Source organism: Dendrobium catenatum, unplaced genomic scaffold (genome assembly GCF_001605985.2).
Source record: "Dendrobium catenatum unplaced genomic scaffold, ASM160598v2 original_scaffold_76759, whole genome shotgun sequence".
Taxonomy (NCBI): Eukaryota; Viridiplantae; Streptophyta; class Magnoliopsida; order Asparagales; family Orchidaceae; genus Dendrobium; species Dendrobium catenatum.
This window is the reverse complement of record NW_021395205.1, coordinates 374617-395776: the sequence shown is the minus strand read 5'-3', so window position 1 is coordinate 395776 and position 21160 is coordinate 374617. Positions and strand designations below refer to the sequence as shown.

The 21160-nt window shown below is 32.9% G+C and overlaps 2 long non-coding RNA genes across 2 annotated transcripts; one reads left to right on the top strand and one right to left on the bottom strand.

The window, feature by feature from the left end:
- Window positions 1–12384: 12384 nt before the first annotated feature.
- LOC114578576 lies at window positions 12385–13667 on the bottom strand. The gene is made up of 2 exons (XR_003699576.1): window positions 12842–13667; window positions 12385–12726 (listed from the first exon to the last, which is right to left on the bottom strand). It is a non-coding gene; the product is annotated as an uncharacterized LOC114578576 (long non-coding RNA).
- A 1487-nt stretch (window positions 13668–15154) lies between these two features.
- On the top strand, window positions 15155–17111 carry LOC114578575. The gene is made up of 2 exons (XR_003699575.1): window positions 15155–15407; window positions 16778–17111. It is a non-coding gene; the product is annotated as an uncharacterized LOC114578575 (long non-coding RNA).
- Window positions 17112–21160: the final 4049 nt, after the last annotated feature.

The window sequence follows — 21160 nt, the reverse complement described above, 5'->3', positions numbered from 1 at the left end:
CCTCAAGTTCGGTAGACTAAAAAATGGCGCAGATGAACAGTGCGACGCCAATATTGGGGTTGCATTGTTCATCCGCGATTAAATGGCAGAGGACAAGGCATTCGGTTGCGACGTTTGAGGGCCTCCATTCGGTTGTTAGCCGAATGGTTGGAGATGGTCTAAGGAAAAGATCATTCATCATCGGCTGGCATTAAATAATAATATGCATGTAAGAATATAAATCTTTGTAAAAACGGATAATTACAACATAATATTCTTAAGTTAATAAGTTTTTTTTATACGAGGACTCTTAATATGATGCAATGGAGAAAAAAAGAGTCATATAGCTGATCTCAATAATAGGATAAAAATTTGATGTTGTGACAAACTTTTGATCCCACAAGAGCTCTATATTTTCAAATATTAATACGAACCAGGGGCCTTGTTTCTGATTAGTTTTGCTGCTGCTTCTGTTATATGTTCACGTTTTGATCTGCATTATGAGTGTTTTTTTTCTTTGCTTTATCATTTGTGACATTTTTCATATTTTAGTACAAAAATTTTTAATTAAAGAAATTTTTATATAAAAAAAAGTAAAAAAAAGAGAATTTTTATATTAAAAAATTGTTTTAAAAAAGTATTAAAAAAATTCTCCCAAATGAAAGTTTAACCTATAGTTTTCTTTATTTTATACTGTAGTTTTCTTCACTGCTGTTAGTTCTGTTGATGTTCGTTTTGCTCTTAGTATCCCAGAGCTTTTGTTGTTCTCCCTTTACTCTTTTACTCCATATCACTCTTATAATTTGTCACCCTTTCCTTAACAAAAAAAAAAAAAAGACTTTCTTAGTGAAAATTTTTTATTTTTTGTCTCTTTGGATGCTCCTCCATTCAACGAGAGATTATTGGGTCCGGACATCAGGCACATGCTACTGTTCGGTACTTCACAGTACCAAGTAATACTGAACTCGGTATTGTGAAATACCGAGTTCGGTACTTCACAGTACCAAGCTTGGTATTGAGCAGTACCGAGCTCAAATACTATGGAGTACCAAGCTCATATAGATCTCAATACCAATAGGAGGCGATGTGACATATTTTCATTGGGCTCCGGACGTCTTCCTGACCCAATAATTTCTCCCATTCAACACACATTCCCTTTCCCTCCTCTTTTGCATCATCTTTGCCAGTGTCCAAAAAGTGTATAGTTTCTGCAGGCTTGGATCCTAACTCCTAAGCAGTTCTTTTCAATTATATACAGCAGAGAATCCCTTAGCCCGATGGTTAAACACGAATTGCTGAGATGAACCAAAGATGACGTAAAAGCTTCCCCTCCTGCTGAAGCTGCAGCAAGACCAGTTTTTAGATTGCGCCCTCCCTCACAGCTCCACCTACTTTCCATAGCCAGGTACACCTAAAAGCTCTCCACCCGTGATTTATCATAAAGGAGAATGTGTGCAGTTTTACAGCCTGCCATATTCATGAAAAATTATTACCTGAGGTCTCTGGATTCGTCTGGATATCAATAAAAACGCGCCACATCGTTCTAAAAATATACTGCACTCGATACCGAATATCAATAAAAACGTGCCACATCGTTCTAAAAATATACTGTACTCGATACCGAACGCTTAAACTTCCGGGTATTCGCACAGAATAATTGCTCCATTTCCCGATCACAAATTACAGGTATGATTCTATTCTTACCCTCCATAAACTTTATGATTATTAATTTTTTTCTGCTTCTCTATTTTAATGCTTTCTGGGAGCTACGGATGGGGAAAATGGGGTTTTTCTAAAAGTATAATGCAGTAATGGAGAGGTCAGTGTTCTGAAAAGACAAATCAAAGGGATCCTTTTGTTGTTTTTTGGGAGAAAAGCTAGTTTTTTAGGTCTGAATTCCACCTAAATTTTTTGCTTGAATTGAAATGAATGTGACGACATAAATTGAGGTTAATTGATTTTAATTAGAATTAGGCTTGATTGATTAAAATCAAATTGAATGATTGAGTTTGGATCATTTTATCTTAAGAATAAGTTATTGACATCTATTTCTTTTGTTCAATCGGTGAAACTTTTAAGTAAAAAAAAAAAACTTTAAACATCAAGATGTTTTTTTGATGTAATGGTTGAAATTTTTATTAACAAATTCAACGGTTAAGTGGACTTGTTAACTCTTCGGAAGTTATATTAACGGGATAAAATTATGATGCAGTTAGATTAAAGCAGATAATATTTTGATAATTAAAGATTTGGGCTGTTATGAAAGAACTTTTATTCTATCCAGTGAACGTACGCAGAGGAAGGTTCGGTTTTAGGCAAAAAAGCGCCTGTACCGAGTTTTTCGCGCCTGTACCGAGTTTGAAAAAACTCGGTACAGGTGTTTTTTTTGCCTAAAACCGAATCTTCCTCTGCGTACGTTTACTGGATAGAATAAAAGTTCCTTATGAAAATAACAAAGGCTTTCTCATTCTTTTTGTGTTCTCAGATTTGCCTGTGGTGTTGATTTTGCTCTGGGTTTTGTATTTTGTTAGCAGCTCCTGTTCTTCTTGATTCTGCTTTGCCTTGTGATTAATAGTTCATAGAAATGGGAAAGGGGTATCCCTCAAGAAAAAAAAAGGTCATTTTTTTGGTGGAAAAAAAGAAAAAAAAAAGAAGTATTTGAATGTTTTTTTTTTTTTTTTACTGTGAATCAAACTAAAATAATGGTGAGAAAGTCTTTTCTGAAAGCAAATTATTTAAAAATCTAAAATTTTCTTAAGTTTGTATGTTTGAGCCATTTTTTATGTAGCACAATAATCTCTGATAAATATGACGATGAATTGCTAAAATGTTTAATAAATTAGTGTAAAGTTTTTATTCTTGGAAATATTTTTGTTAAACATATACAAATTTATAAGTAGAGATGGATGTGGCTCAAAATATTATTATTTTTTATTGTAAAATCATTTTAATTTTTTAGATTTTATTCTATTTTTTTTTAAATATCCATTTATTATAATGTCAAAGAAAAAGGAATATGTATGCTTTTATCTTTTTGGTATGATAAGTACAAAAAAAAAAGAGAAGAAGATCAAATATAGACTTATGCCATTTTTAAATGATAAAACAATCACGTATTTGGGCTAGAAATTTTATGAATTAAATCAAAACTAATCCAAATTATATTTTCAGCATATTTATGATCAAACAAAGCATTTTGATGTGATAATCATGGATTTTATGGGCTTCAAAAAAGTTTAATTTCTTGCGATTTGAAGAGAAGATGGTGATAGAACTGAGATGTGAATTGCAATAACATAAGTTGTTGTCAAATTGTCAATGAATTATTTAAGGGCCAATAAGTTAACTAAATGAAGAAAGGCTTGAAATGTGCCAATGGATCTGATGAATCTCATGGGTTGAATGGTTTGGTTGATAAGTCAGATGGGTTGGCCATTCGGTTGCATGGAACTGTATATGATTGATGGGTTTTCCTAGCAAGGATTTGTATTTTAGAACATTGGATTGATCCAAACCATCATAACAACATGGTGCTAGGATCTTTCCCAAAGAGCTTCCCTCAAAGCCTCTTCTCTTATAGGTGATAAAGGAGGTCCTCGACCCCATAGGAGACTTAAAGGTTCTTGATTTGTTGAAAAGTTTATGGGCCCCACTCTGTTCACATGCAGTGCTGAGCGCTGTATCTTGGGAGCGCCTGGTGCAATGCTCAAAAACACATTTTTATATATAATTAAATCAAAATTATGCCTCTCCTTCCTCCCTCACCTCACCTAGGATATTATTAGTAGAATTGAAGTTGGATGGTTGTAGTGAAGGCCAGAATGCATAAGTTTTTATTGTGGAGGAATGCGATGCTTTATAGTGCAGAATTTGGTCATTAAAAGAGAAGCATAATAGTTAAGTGTTGCAGATATGAGAATGCTTAGGTGGATGAGTGGACTTACTCATAGAGACATGATATGAAACAAGCATATCCAAGAAAATAACCTTTCTTTATTAGATGTACTACTGACCTATGTACCTTGGTGTTTGCTTTTTGCTCAAGATTTCACAACTTGTTGATAAGATTGGAGATGGAGTTCAAGGTAAACTTGAATTATGGAGGTCAACCTAGCTTAGAGGATTTTACCTTGGTGTTTGTTTTTTGCTCATGATATTCTTCTTGTTGATAAAACTAGAGAGGGAGTTCAAGGTAAACTTGAATTATGGAGGTCAAGGTAAGCCTATACCTTGGTGTTTACTTTTCCTTAGAGGAGGTACTCAACTCCCCTTATAAGAATTTTTACCGGCACTTTACCCGCAATTTTGACGGTTGATAAGCCACCGATTTTTAATCGGTAGTTTACCAGTAGTCGCCGGTGGTCCATCGGTGGTGATTCGACGGTTTGGCCGCCGGTAACACCGGCGGTTTTGACGGCCGGTACACCGCTGGTGATTAACCGACCATCTCTACAGCCGAAAAGCCGTCGGTGATTAAAACCGTTGGAAATAGTTTTCTACGCGGTTTATTCCAATGGTTTTTAAACCGCTGAAAATCTTAGATAAACCGTCGGAAAAAATCGCCGGTAAAACCTGAATTTATTGTAGTGATTGGGTAATAGGTAATAGCTGGTCGGTATTACTTTTATAATGATATGTGTAAAAAATAAGTAACATTGGCTGGAGGTTGTCCTTTGGGCTAGTGAACTTTCCATTAAATATTGCGATTTTGTGTTATCCTCTACTAATTCACATGATTTATTGATTGAGAGATATAAGGAGATGATTATTGTACCGACGGGTAAAGAGTGTCAACTCTGTTTACTGAGCTAAGTGTTTCTGATTTACTAATTACTAGAAACATAAGCCATAACTCCTTATTTAGTGTGATTACTAGGACATATTTTTTATTTACTGTTATCATATTATTTTATAGTCACTACCATAGATTTTATTTATGCTAATATTGTTACTGATTCACTCTCACTATTATTGTTATTAATTAACTGTTTAATGTTTATTGTTATTTAACATGTGATTTTTATTATTGAGCATGTGATATAAGATAATTTGATATTGATATTGAATGACTAAATATCATGTATATACTGATTTGATAGTACTGCATTTTTATAGATTCCAACAATCTGCTTCATAAATACTTTGATTTTACTGATTCATATGATTTTCTTATTGATTGAGATATCACTCTTATGATGTAAGATTTAAGAATGATTATTTATTGCTTTATTAATTGTTTGACAATCTTACTGGTTTATTGTTTTACAGATTTTTTTTGTTATTTCATAAGTTTTACTGTTTCTGAAAAGATTCATGATCATATTGACTGCCACTGTAATGAATTGAATGATTACATGCATACTGTTTTCTTACCGTACTTTGAGTTCAGTTGTAAGATTTTAGAAACCTGCTGAGATTTTTAGCTTATTATATATGGTTTAAATGATTTCAAGTTTGGAATAAGAATCGAGAGTGGGAGACCGATCAGATACAAGAGTCTTTAAGTCTTCTGTCTTTTTATTTTTTAGTTATTCTTTTGTACTCATGAACGAGAAGATAAATTATTGAATTTGTATCCCTCATGGGTATTATACATAATTTTTTAGTAGTGATTACAGATGTATATTGATATTTTGATCGATTGATTCTGATTTCACTGATATTTCATTATTGAAAGAAATTAGATACCTTAAGTTGTTATATTAAATGATAAAAAGAAATAAGTTGAGGTAAATCATCATGCAACGATTGATGACTCATGTCACACATCACTATATATGGAGAATGATATATATTTTTTCCATATATTTTAAATCAAATAAAAACAACTTAAGCATCACCATTCAGCATCAGATTTTTCAGTATTTTAACATCACAGAGAGAGAGAGAGAGAGAGAGAGAGGACCATATATATTACCATACGCTTCTCCATTTACTTATATATTTATCATCTTTTGATAGGTTTAATTATCATTTGTTTCATTTTTCCTCTGCATTCCTGTTAATGATATATATTAAAATTTCAAATTAAATATCTCAAACTTTAAAAAAAAATGTAGAATGCGACATCCTAATTGAAAATCATTATACGTCTCTCAAAAGAGAAATTATTTTGTGCGGTCATCGGACGATCCAGAGACGAATCATGAATCGCCACATCACTCAGTACAGAAGAAGAAAAAATGTCGTAACACTTCTTGATTCGCCTTTGGACACCGTCTGATGACCGTACAGGTAATTTCTCCTCAAAGTATGCATCATCCTCATTTCTCCTATTTATCATCAAAGCTGGTCACCATTTTCTCTCTCTACCATTAGCTTAAACTATAATACATTAATTGTATGTTAACATCAATCCCTTTCTTATCTATTAACCACACAAAAAGGATAATATTCCATCCATATGGATTAGTTTTATGTGGTCTTCTTTTCATAATTAGTTTTCATAAAGTCAGTATTTGCTTTCTTGACCTTAATTGTGTAGTAAATTATTTCGGCTATCCAATATATTGTGCTTTACACTTTGGAATTCATGCATAGGGGTGTAAGGAGTCAACCTGCCTAATAGGCCAGCTTGAGCTCGACTTGACAAATGCTAATGAGCCGAGCTCGATGATCTAACGGTGAGCTATCGAGTCAAGTTTGAGTCAGCACTAGCTAGACTTGTTAGCTCACGATCCGACTCATTTAAAATATATTAATATAAAATGTACTTAAAAAATATATTAGCATTCATGATTTTAAGGATAAATATTATCTCACTTTCTTATATTAAGTTATTTATTATTATTATTATTTTCTAATTTCTCATCGCTTTTTATCATTTTATTATAATAATGGCTAGAATAATAATCATTTTGTCTCTTTCATTACAAACAAGCCGCCTTGTGAGCCGGTTCGAACTCGTAGAATAAAGGTTGAGCTCGAGTCCGAACTCGATTAATTAATCAATCTAAGCTTGAGATCTGCATATCTTTATTTAATTATTAGCATAATTTTGTTTTGTTTACTTGTGGGCATAGAGGGATGGACCCTTTGCAGTCTTCACTGCATCAGAGAGAATGTAGGTTGTTGTATTGCTGTAGCTCATATTAGCTGGGCTATGCAATGTTTTTTGGCATAACGCATTGAGTGTAAGGAATGGTCCCATATGATGTTTTATAATGTTTTTTGGTCTTCATTTGTGGCAGCTAAGTCTTTTTGCAATATAGCTCAAGTTTATTAGAACCGGGGTCGAACCGGGGTCGAACCGGATGACATATATAATTCAGAAAATATGATAAACTACAGCAAATTAAAACAGTAACACAAGGAGTGTCGTGTTAATGATATTTACACAATTTCAAACCATTTAGAGGTACAGCAAGCAACAAATCTGTTAATGAAATAGAGGTACAACAAGCAACAAATAAAGTAGACAAATGATTCCATTGTAAAATCTGTTAATGATATTTACACAATTTCAAACCATTTAGTGATTTACAAAATTTCTTCATATGATATATAGTTCTGAAACTAACTGAACAAATCAAACCAAGCATAAATGGAGAAGAAATGCGAGCATATCGATACGATTTGGAGAATAAATGCAAGCTTAAATGCGTAAAAAATTACCCAAAAAAATAGAAATTCAAGAGCCTTCGTCGGGATCGTCCGAGCTCGATGGGTCGGGTAGGAGGCCAAACGTAACTTCTTCCCCGACGTGGTGTTCGCCGGCGACTGGGAGGTCGGGCGAGGGAGAAGAAGTGAAGAACTGTCGCGTTCGCGTATCTGGAGTCGGGAGTGACGACGTTTCTCGTATGCTAGGGCAGACGAGCGAGGCTAATAGCAAATACCGATACTTAGTTTATTTAAGCCGTTGGATCGCAGATCAACGGCTCAAATTAGAGCATTTACGGACCGGCCGGTTCTTCAACGTCCTGCCGGTTCAGCGGTTACCCGGTTCAACCGGGTTTTCAACCGATTTTTACCCGGTTATTAAACCACCTGGTTCCTTACTCTTCCCGGACCGCCCGCCGGACCGGTTCGCGGTTGAACCGGTCGAACCGGCCGGTCCGGTCCGGTTATGAAAACCTTGGTCTTCACCCAATTTTGTATTATTAAATTTAATTTTTTGACTTTTAATAATCTCTATGATTTAATTTCCTTTTAGATTATTTATGCACCTTTCCTCCCAAAGTTATTATAAAACCATTAATTCAATGATACCAACTATTTTGTATGATTGAGGGTGTGAATGATTGGAAACTTTCACCTTGTCCAATCACATAGCAAATAGTACAACTAATCAACATTTCTTCTCAAGAAGTGATTCTCCAAAGGAGTTCTAATTTCATACAATTTCTTTTTGTCTTAATCATTGAGTGAAAAGTACCACGTTCTCTCTCTCTCTCTAAAATTTATCTGGAGATTTGTTCTCTTACTAAAATGATTATCTTTTTCAAGAGTTCTTTGCACCTTGATATTATTTTGAAGATGCTTATTTTTCTTAAGCTTGAATAATTTATTATTTGCTCCATAAAAACTTTTGATACAAAAAAGATGAAAATTAGAAATAAATTTTCCTACATTGTAACTACTTATGAAATGATGCATTATTTTTATAAAATCATGTAAATACATTTAGGATAAAATAAAGTTATCTATACATTTTAATTAAAAAAAGTAATTAAAAAGAAAATCAATATGATTTATAGTTTTATTTATACCATGAATTAAATTGTATAGATGCTTTCAAAATTATTATTTAAATGCTTTCAAAGTTATCTATAGATTCTACATTGCTAAACCATCAAGCTAATTTTTAATATGAGTTCAAATCCACATGACACTCCTAACAACTATTTTAAGATCATTATCATTAAATCAAATAGATGGTGACATTTGAACTATGCTTGTTAGAGAATCTTTAGAGAGAGAGAGAGAGAGTTATCACACATACTTGTTTTGTTATTCCTACTAGAAATAAGATGTTTCCATGCTTATAATTATTAGGTTATGAGTTATCTTACTCACAATTATCATAGTCTCCCATGAATAGACCTCCCACATGATACATCTCCCCCGCCTTGTCTTATCAGTAGGAATTAATATATGGTGGATGGACCTCTACACACTCATGCTCTTTTAAAGCACTTAGTTATAGTTTTCCACTCAAACTTTGCCACCTCAGTTTCTTCATTCAAGAGATGCCACCTCTAAAGAGCAGTGCACAATTCTCTTATTGTTTGTTGAATTTAAAAGGCCCCAAACTTCAAAGTTCCCTTATAGGAATCAAAGATGGTGACTTGTGGGCTTCATTAAACAGCCAAAGAATAATCTTTTCTATATTAAAGAGATGTGGAGCTATATAGTCTATGATTCTCTTTTGAAATTCATGTCATCATTAATATATTGATGGAGTTTTGAGCAAATATGCCACTTGCAGAAGCAATTTTTCAGAAACCATAGTGAGCAGATATAAAATTTATATAAATATTGCTCGGTTCTAATATACAAATAGAGAGTTAATTGCAGGTTGAGTACTATAAGAGCTTCCTTATTATAGTTTAATTTATTCTATCTGAGCCCCTCAATTATCTACAGGCTTTTGCATGGGAAGAAAATTTTGAATTTATTTTATTTTATTTTTGGCACAAAGACAAAATAGATTATTAAAATTAACAAATAAATAATATTTGCAAATAAATAAAGCTTAAAAATTTATTTTAATACATTTATCAATTTTTTTATAATTTAAGAAATAGTTTCAAATTTTGATTCTACATAACTTGCTTCTCATATTTGATAACTTAGAAATAAAATAAAAAATAAATTTATTTAAAAAACTCAAATTTTGTGGCTGATTTTTTTTTTAATTGTTCTCATGTTGCACTGAGCATATAAACAATATAAATTATCAACAATAGATAATAAAAAAGCCATAAAATAATTCTAAAATAGTTTATAAAATAAATGTTTGTTTTGTACAAAAAAAAAAAAAAGTTTTAGCACTTTTGATTGCTATATTGCAAAACAAGAAAAAAATGTCTTGAAAATTTTAAACAGCTTTCTTAAAGGTTGAGTACATCTCTCACCTTTTGAGCTAAATTTTAAATCAAGATACAAGGCAACACCATATTGTGTTAAGCTACAAGATAGTTTCATTAATTTATAAAACATATGTTTCTTTCTTGCCAGAAAACAATCAAAGTTCTGAAAATCAAAATTAAGGTTTCGTTCGGGGCAATTTTTGGCTGCTATTTTATGGCCACTTTCAAGAGGTTTTTGTGCTAGAAAGCTATTGTAGAAAGCAGTGAGAAAACCGTCTCAAACAAATTCTAAATATACTATTGAATTAGTCCAACTACGAATTGGTTCTCAAATTAGATTTTGGTTTCATTGGTACATCTTTCTTATTACTTTCTAAAGTGATTTTCTAGTACAAAAAAATTTTATAATAAAAAGTTCTTTTAGAAATCAATAGAAAAGTTGTCCCAAATAAAATCTTAGTTCACTTAAAAATTAAATTTTGAAGCAACTATGATCAACCTATAATGTGATAGTAGAGCCACTCAATTCTTAATGTTGGTGGAGTAGAACCATTTTCACTAGAAATTAAAGTAAAACTATGATGATGGAATATAATAATTTTGATTATATATATATATTCTATAATAAACTCCTTCAACACGCAATTATAGCGAAGGAGATCTCGAGCAGCATCAGGAAAGAATCTTTTACTATTAAATGCCCTAAACTTCTTAGGAGTAATGGTTACCAAAAAAGCCTAAAGAACTACTTTGTAGAGCTGAAAACTCCATTAATGAGAGCTTGCAAAGTTCAAGAAGCCCCCTCTTAATAAAACTTGGAGCCAACCATTCTTTTTTGATAGGTACCAAATTAAGTAGAAGAAACACACGGCTCCATTGGCCTTCAAGGCATATAATGAAATGGGCACAAAAGAGGACCATTCTTTGCTGCCTTCTTTCCTCCACTGTCCCACCAAAATCCAACCACCCTCATCAACTCAATGGCAAACAACTACAAGCCTCAGCACAAAAGTTTCTTCAACCCCAATCCAATTCAAGATGATCGAAAGGGAAATCTGAAACAAATAGTACAGTTGTAAAACAAGAGATGGAGAGAGGAGGAAAGATTAGAATCACAAATTTGTTCCACTTAATTTGGATTTGATTAACTCCTAAGGGAGGTGCATATTGGGTTATACAAATTTTTAATCTAATTAAAAATGAAACATTTGCTCTAAATAAAAAGTGAGATTGGGAGTTCAGATTAGTGATGAAACACATAATTAACATGGAGATAATTATTGTAATAATTTGATTGACTTAGGCTGCGTTTGGGACGGCTTTCTTATTGCTTCTTAAAGCAGCTTTCAAGTATGAAAATTAAAAAATTTTAACTTGAAAGAGGCTTTAAGAAGCAGTAAGAAAGCCGTCCCAAACGAAGTATTAGTGGTCTGTTTGGGATGGTGATCGAAAGCTTTTGATAAACTTGATTGTGAATTTATTGCAAGGAAACTGACTCATCTATTATGGTTGCAAAATATATGTTTTCACTACAATGAATTTCTGAAAAGTAGTGATAAAATTGGAATCAAATAAACTTATAATTGTTATTTGAAAAACAAAGCAATTAAAACGCTGTCCCAAACAAACCATTAGTATACTATCTTAGCCCTTTTATAAGAATTTTATCCGCAATTTTTTTTTAATAAAAAATGGTTATAAAATTATCGGGAGGAGAAGTTTTTTTTTTTAAATAAATATTTTATGAAAATGTCGAACACTGATCACTCTTGCATATCTATTTCTAAAAAGTAGTTTCTCTCTATAAAAATTTCTTAAAATGAGCAAAAAAATTATAACCAAACTAATATGTGATAATAGTCTCAAAAAATAAAATAATTAAAAAACTATCCCAAATAGATCCTAAATCTTCATCATCAATTATGAAGACTTCATAAATATTTCTCTTTTGATTTAGAGAGTAGACCTCAATCTATTTTTATTGTCCAAAATCAGCTATTAAGTGACGAATGAAATTAAAGGAAATTGTTGCATAAATTAGTTCAAATATAATATATCAAAAGAAAACTACATATTATGTGTCGAAATATTTATGATGAATGAAAAGAGTTTATTGTCTTAGTTTTAAATGAAAAATTCCGATTACTAAAATATTTAAGCTAATTTACAATTGATTATTTCCTTCATAAATTTAATACTGATTTCTGACAAATTGTTTCACAAATTCGTCTCAAATATATTGCTAATTTGTACATCGATCCAGTGTAAATCGGTTGCAAAAACATTCACAGATCAAATAATATAAACTATAGGTTAGGAGTCAATACAAAGTAAATGTTATAGTGCTCTCAACACATATAGTGCAAAAAAAAAAAAAAAAAAAAACCCCAAAGGGGCTACGAGTTAATCCAAAAAAGAAGATTACAAAAATCCTTAATGAGCACCCAAAAAAGCCAAAAAAGAACCTAAGAACCAGAGTTCCCAAAATCTAAAACAACAGGAAAAATAAAGTAAAAAAGAAGGGCTACAAGGTGACAGTATCCAAAAAGGAGGAAGAGAATGATAACACTTTCAGACCAGTCTTCTTAACACATAAGCTTACATACACTAGATTATACTCTAGAGAAAAATAAATGAGATAATAGCAGTCCCAACAGTCAGTGAAAATCTTTAGCGAGTAAACAACACCTTGGGTAATCATCCGAATCGAGCTGACCTGAAAAAGGTGAAGAGAGAAAGAACAGAGGCTAGCAATAGTAGGGATGTTAGCAACATCAATAAATTCATATGGTAAATAATAACAGCAGGAGCATAACAAATAAAACAACAACCTAATACTGCAAGTCCTAATGATCAGATTATTAGAGCTCAGGACATTCTCTGAAAAAACAGCTTCATCATCCCAATCCAAAAGCCGCTCAATCCTACACAAGGGATTCCGCCCAGAAATACGATGTACACGCCTCCAGAATAACCAGGAATAATCATAAAAGGAAATAGTCATGGTCACATAATAACAAAAGCCCAACCAAACACAATTATTCCCCCAACCCAAACATCAATCCAGAAGATAAACAAAATTACCATAACAAATCCAATCACCCAGCCAATACTTATAATAATACACCTCCAGCATCCAACATAACACCAACTAAAAACTAAACAACTCACCCAGCAGCCAACCAGATAGGCATCCGACAGACCCCCAGCCCCATAGCTAATCCCAGTTAGGAGAGCAACTAGAGGACTGGTTCAGCGTACACGGCAGCAGCATCACAGCTCCAGTCCAAAAACCCAGAACTCCAGGCAAACAATGAAAAGCCCACAAAATATTAGCGGAACAAATCAAAGCACTTGAAATAACAGAGTAAGACAGACAGAAAGAGCAGCCAAACACAATCGGGATAATAAAAAACAAAAGCCTGAGAGGAACCCAGAGAAAAATTAAGCAAGAACACAGACAAGAAAACCAATGCTTAGCCAAAAAATGGCAGAAAACCACCACAGCAACAGCAAAATTAGATGTTGTAAGGAGTACCACACTTGTCAAGGTAAAGTAAACCTTTAAGATAATTGGGGATAGTGTTAGAAATGAAATCAGTAAAACAATTTAAATTACAACCCAAGTAGCCAGCCATGAAGCAGAGGAATTCCCCAACTTACCAACTTTAGTCAGATGAAAGTTAGAATGCAGTAAAAGCCTTTTAATTTCCCGAATAGTATGAAAAACATTATGAGAGCAACTACCATCCACCTTCTCATCCAACATGGAAATATTAATGTCAGAATTAACCTCAATATACAAATTCGATAAATTCAGAGAATTAACCTCAAATTTTCTAATTCTATAATTTATACTTTAGGCAAATTACTATAGGATCATGGTGAGCAGTAAAAGTGATGGAGCCGATCTTTTATTTTGTCAAACCAACCTCCTCCACAAGGTGATTTCGATGAGTAGCTTGTGAACGGTGCTTTCAAATATATGTGGTCCACTTATCGAACATCTATAATAACCACACAAATTTAGCTATCCTTTTAGGATGGCTTTTCACTCGAGTAGAGATATTATAAAGTAGTATTTGACTTCATTTGAGACAACTTTCTTGTTACCTTTAAAGCAATTTTCTAGTATAAAATTTATTTTTCATGCTTTGCTATAAGTGCTCTCATTCTTTATCCTAAGCAAATTATATGTAAGAATGAGAGCAACTTTCAAGCAAGATCATTTTGAAAAAAGTTTCAAGTGTTCATCAATAAGTTCTTCTTGATTATTGAGAAAAGTTCTCTCACTCAATTCTTAATATTTTGTATTTTAATTAATATTTTGTAATCAATGTTATAAGAGATTATGTAGTAGTATCTAGATTAGTTTGTGAATGAAATTTTGGTCAACACCAAAGATGAAAAGAGCTTTAAATGATTAGATCAGATGCATGAGTTGCCTAAAAAGTTAGGTTTTTGTTTTGCACATGCAAATTAAAGAGAGTTGTAAAGTTATCAAGATTTCTTCACCTACCTGTTGGATAATAGAGATTGGGTTTGTAATAGCAAGTCAGTCAATAGAATCCTAATTTCGGCGACGATTATTGATTATCGTGAATATAAGATATTTAGATGTTAGACTTGACCAAAAACACATCGTATTTGAATCCTTATAATTTACTTTGTATTCGTACTTATTTACTTAGTTTATAATCCGAATGTGAATGATTATATATTTAATATTGAATCTCATGATATTCAACATTTGTGAAGAGTAGGTTTATTTAATTGTGCTAAAAAAGTTATATCTCTCTCACTTGTAGCCTAAACTTTTATAGTTTATTCATGAGAAAAATATTTAAGATTCCCTAATACTATATTTAAGAAGCTTTTAAATATTTTAAGATGACACAATAACTATTCGAATATGATAATCATATTTGAAGAACTATAATCACATAAATCAATATTGTTTTAGACTTTTACTCCCTACAAAGAAGAAGAAGAAAGAGTAAATGTTAGAGAGAGAAAGAGAGAGAAAGTTTCACTTTGCAGAGGTGGGCCCGGAAAGCGGAGGTGGGTGATGGGCCCCCTTACAGCTACCATAAGTGGGCTAGGCAGCCAGAACTGGAACGGCCTTAAATGGCTTAGAAGAGAGAGGAAGGTATTGGTGTGAGAGCTGAGGATCTCCCCATCCCCTCCCCTTAAACGGAAACAAATGACTCCGATGGTGTCAGCTCTTACTGTAATCTTATCAACACTTTCTCTCTTCGCTGACGCCAACAACAACCACAACATAAACTCTTTCCTACTTTCTCTCTCTTCCCTGCTCATGCCATTAATGGTACGGTCGGCAAGGAAGAAGGTGTAGGCCCGTTTCCTTTGTGCTCAAGGTTGCCCACAAGGGAAAAAGTTAGAAAAAGAGAGCCCCATGCTTAGCTTTCTTGCACTCTTCCCACTCTCTCTCTCTCTACCTCTTCACCCACTTCTCATTTACTTTTAAGTGACTAATGTAGATTTAAGATTTGTTTGGGACGACTGAGCTTTCTAGCACAAAAATTTTAATTTTTATATTAAAAAATTACTTCAAAAAGTAATAAAAAAGTCGTCCAAAATGAAGTCTTAATTATGCTATGTTTGTTTTATTTATTTTTTTCTCTGTTCATAATAATATATGCTTGATAATAATTTCCAATTGCTTTACTTTTCGAACAAAACGACATATCATAGTTTTGAATTGTGTGTAAACTATGCAATGGGCCACTGGCTATGGGTATGCTGCATGTTCAGTACCTTCTCCAAGGTTTTGGCTTATGGTCTAAGCATTTGTAGCAACTTTTTATCTATATCAGAGTCGCATTGATAGCATAACTTTGTATGTCGAATTATCTTCACAACAATACAAGTAATGTAAATATTCCTCTTTTTTTTTCTCCTTGAGATATTGATATTATCTTTAAAAGGATCAAATATATTGTAATGTTGGGTTAATATCATATTTTTGCAAGACATGCAACATAAAAAAGATATTAAAAATTTGTTAATTCAAATGAATGTGAATTGTGTTAGTTTTGTTCGGAATATGATTGTATTATTGACTCATACTACAAATTTATCGATCAAGCTTGCCAAGGGTAGCGCTCCCCTTGCTTGGGGTTCGGGGGCCTTGCCCTAGTAAGTTTTTTTTTGTTGTACAAATGCCACAACATTGGATGCCAGAGCTATGTAGAGCTCCAAGTTTAGGCTGAAGATAGAGGTAGAGCGCCACGATGCTCCAGACAGCGGTGCTACGAGTCGGGATGAGTAGTTTTCTTTCTCATTTAATTTAAAGGGCTACATCTACTTTTGGTGTATCTAAAAAAAAAATTATGTGTTTCGAGTGTAGAATTGAGAGAGAAGTGGCGGGGGAGAAGGAGAGTGTGTGTGAGAAAGACTTGTATAAATTTTAATTGGTCTTCAGACAATATTTTGCATCCATCCTCTGCACAGAATAATTTTTCCAATTAAGATACCTGGTTTAAATTTTATAGTATGTGATATATATTTGACTTAGTCTACATGTATAAAAAAAAAAAACTCCCACTTTAATTAACTCTACTCTTTTTATTAGTGGATTCTTTATTGCACACAGTGAAGCCATCTATATAGGATTTTTAGCAGGTTGTACTGACATAGATTATTATATATAGTTTGCCATTCAAAATTTTTTTTTCTGTTTCAGTGATAGATACATTTTAAACATTTTTATTTCTATAAAACGTACAGCAATCTATTTACTGCAGGGAGGACATTGAGCTGTAATAATTGCGTGTAAGAGGGAGAGAAGAAGAAGAGAAGGCCGGAAAAGGAAAGTGGGGTTGCAGGAGAGCATAGGGTGCATGTGCTGGGAGATCTAAGAGCCGAGCTCTGAATCATCCATTAATAATGAAGAGCTAATGAAGGGACGGAGATCGAGAGTTGTTTGCTGGGTTTTAAGAAGAGAAGGGGAGAGCTTGGCTTTAGGGTTTCGGTGCGGCTGTTTTCCGCTTCAGTAAGCCTGCTTACCACGTTGTTTTACAAGGAAAGTTATGCAGGTGGTCAAAAAGAAGGCCGGCTTGATTCTTGCTTTCTTCTCTACTTCTGCGTTCTTTTGTTTCATGCGTTTGGGAAACTCTTTCTGCTTTATTAATTGTGTTTATCAATTTGCTCTACAGAGAATTTATTTTATATATATGGATATGAAGAGGGAGAGAGAGAGAGCGAATATATATATAGGAGTTTATTGGTGTGGAAGTACTATGAAAGTAAATGAGCTGCAACTTGGTTTTAGGAAATGCTAAGTTGATCTGTGGTAGCGGTTGCCTATTTTGGCTGTGCTGAGCTTTGATAAAGATGAACCTTCAGTTTAATGGCTCCCACATTATTTAATTTATTATGTACTTGTGTTTTTTTTTTTTTCTTTTTTTTTTGTGAGTTTTAGGTGTTGATTTGATGGTGAATTATTGCTTGAATAAAATATCTTTGTAAAGACTATTATTGCTATATTAAAAAAATGGGATATATGTATATATATATCATTTTATTTCATACTATTTATATATCTAATATCTAAAATTTTAATATTACATGTTTATCGGTCATAAAACAAATATGAGAGCATGGAATAAAATAATAAATTTTATACGGTGATATGAGTAATAAGAATAAAATATTAGAATAATATATTTGATATTAAAGTCTTATATGAATGGTAAGAATGTAATATTAAAATTTTGAGTGTTAGATATGTAAATAGTATAAAATAAAGTTGAATGTACGTATATATGAATTTTTTATAGATTTTTTAGAATAAATTAAAATAAATTTAAAGTATTAGATTTGTAAACAGACAAAATTTTTTTGTGGTAGGTAAATCCTTTAAATAAATATTTTAAAATTATTTGGAATTTAATTTTTAGGTGCTAGATTCAACTAAAATATGAGCAGTTTTTTTTTTTTTATTTGGAACTAAAAAGTTTTTTTTTTTTTTTGAAAAGAAAAATATTGGTGGCTTGGTGAACCAAATTAAATTATAATGTGACAAGATTTTTTATATCATTTTTATTTTGGACTATAGCATTTTTCCTGCCCAGAAATTTAATATCATTTCACACGCAAATAATCATGTATTTCTACTGTTGCATAATTTGTTTTCTTCCTCCATGTATAGCTCATCATCCACCATAGCCCAAAAAGTGAAAACTGAGGAAGATTATTAGCAACATAAAGCAGATTCATCCACTTCCATTCAAATAATGAAATAAATTATATCTACTGTCATTTTTATTAAATATATTTATATATATCTAATGTTGGGAAATTTTTTGATGATAATATAATAAACTTATTAATTTAAAATTTTAGAAGAGATAATATATAATATGTTCTAAATAGTCATGTCATCCTTACTAAAAACTGAGTTACTTTATAAGGAATAATATTAGATTCTCGATTCATTTCCTCCCGCGCCTAGGTTTTCTTTTCCTCGCTTCCCTTGCCTCCTTTCGCCTTTCTCCGAGGAGGACACCATCTAGTATATCCTCCTCGCTTCCCCCACCCTCCATCCCTTCCTCCTCTTCCACTCCTTCGGACTGAAAGCTTCTTTTAGCCTCCCCTCCCAAGTCTTCACTGAGTTATCCTCCTCACTTTCTCATGTTCCAACTGCAAATGCCACCGCCCACTTCACTAAAGCTCAGTTCGACACCGGTGCTCCAAAATGGTCCCTTTCCTTAACTGGATATTCCATTGACTGCATACCATTTTATGAATTTGTCCTCTTCACCACCAAACATATCTGGTCCCTTAAAGGATCTTTTTCCCTATTAACCCTAGAAGATGTCTTATTTCTCCTAAGGTTTACTGTGACTGAGGACTATGAAATGGCATGGTCAGGAAGATCATTGTTCTTCATCGGCAAGCATTTCATCATGTAGAAATGCACCCCAAAATTTGTTCCTAAATGCGAATAATTCCTGAACATTCCACTTTGGATCAAGATAAAAAACTTGCCCTTTCTTGCTGGATGCCCGAAAGAATTTCTATGGTTGTGTTAGAGTTCCTTTGACGGTTGATGCATTACAGCTACAAAAATCAGACTCACCTTTGCCAGTCTGTTTTCATGTGAGCAATTCTACCTCTCTCCTTGACAAAATATACATTTCTGTTGATGGAAAGATCACTACCCTAGCAGTTCTCTACGACTGGAAACCCACACCTTGCTCCCATTGTTGCTCTATCATACATCCTCCAACCATCCATCCTAAAACCCCACTCCTCAAGCTCAGTAACCCGCGCGTCCCCTTGGAAGAAGCACCAGTCGTAAACCTCACATCACTCCGCCTCCACAATTAACTATCACAAAACCACCATTACCCGCAGTTTCACATCCAAACCCTACTTCACAAAGCCCCCACTCCACGGCTCTTAATACCTCTACCCTCCAACCTATTATCCCAAACCTTAAATCCCTTTTAGATGTACCCCCCAACTCCTCTGACTTCCCCTTTGATACCACTACACTCTCTAATAACCCCCTTCAATCACTACAGGAAAATCACTGATTACCGGCGGAATTTTTCGGCGGCCACATTACCGGCGGCTTTCCAACGCATTTCTGACGGTTTTTTCCCAAGGAATTTTCCGGCAGAATTTCCGGCGGCTTTTTCACATTTCCGGCGGCTTTTAAAAAATTAATGAAAATGAATAAATTTTTTACTATTTAAATGATTTAACAAAAAATTATTAAAAGTTAGATTAATAATTTAATTTATTTTCATTTTAAAATTAATTAGTTAGTTAATTTTTATTTTATATTAAATATTATTTTTTATTTTAAATTAAATAGTTTCATTTTTAAAATAATTAAAATATTAATTTATTTCTGTTATGAAAATACTTTAAATAAAAAAATTGACAAAAATTTTGCATTTACATAACCGGCCATTCGGTCGGATCCCTGTAATTCCTCACGAACGACGCGCGTTCGAATCTCACCGGGAGCCGCGTTTCTACCAAAAGCAATTTCTTTGCTCTCTCTAATCAGCAAGAATGTCAAAGTTCTACCATAACCTACCTCTCAAACCCGTATGTAATGAAATACTGGAACCCTCATAAAACCAAACCCAAGCCTCACAAACCCAAGGCTTGTTTGCAAACAAACAAAGATTTGAATAAATCCCCATTTCACATCTAAAATCAGGCATTATTACACATGGTTTAATCAGAGAACTAATAACCTGATCCATATCAGGTTAGATAGGGTGCTTGTCAATGATGCTTGGCTAGCTTGTTATCCCAATTCCTTTTATAATTTTGGAAACCCTCAAATTTTTTATCATCCCCCATTAATGTGTTCTCTCCTATCGCCACTCACCAACAACACAAATTTAGGTGATTTTACTGTAATGTTAGGCCTCTAAAACAAGTGTTCCAAATTTGATCTAATCTTGATTTATATTCTAACATTTCTACTTTTATATCACTCTTTGAAAATCTAAATAAAATTTTTACCATTATTCAAATCGAGAGTATTCGTAGAAAACTTAAACTTTCTATGATGTAATTAACTACGAAGGCTTGTCTTGGTAGGAGATTTAAGGCCCCAGATAAAATAAATCCCAATCTATTTGGTCTCTAATAGAATGGGGAAAATTGTTTTTTTTTTTTTTTGGAAAAATTAAAATTAAAGATGATCGTTATCATCATATTCAAATTATTAATAATAAATGATATTCTCATTCTTTGGGAAGATATACTATTTATTATCATGACTTTGATTATAAAATTAATGATAATACATATAAATTCTCGTGGCTAAATAAAAAATGGAATAATATTTTGAACCTTCTGAGATTATCTCTCATTGCTAATAAGGTTTTCAGGTGTCATAAACAATAATTTTGATGTTTGATAATGGCACCAAAATCAATGTTAGATGTCAACACTAATACTTATGCTCTTCTTCTTAGCCTCATCCCACTAATGATCTCTTGAAAATAACTTTAACACCTAAGCACTCCTCATATTCCCATCTTGGAAGCCATCTTCTCTATTTGGCCCTTTTAAGACAACTCTACTGCTTAAGTGCTCCTTCTAATTTACAAAGACATGTTTAATATTATATTATAGTAATTTATATTTTTCTTCAA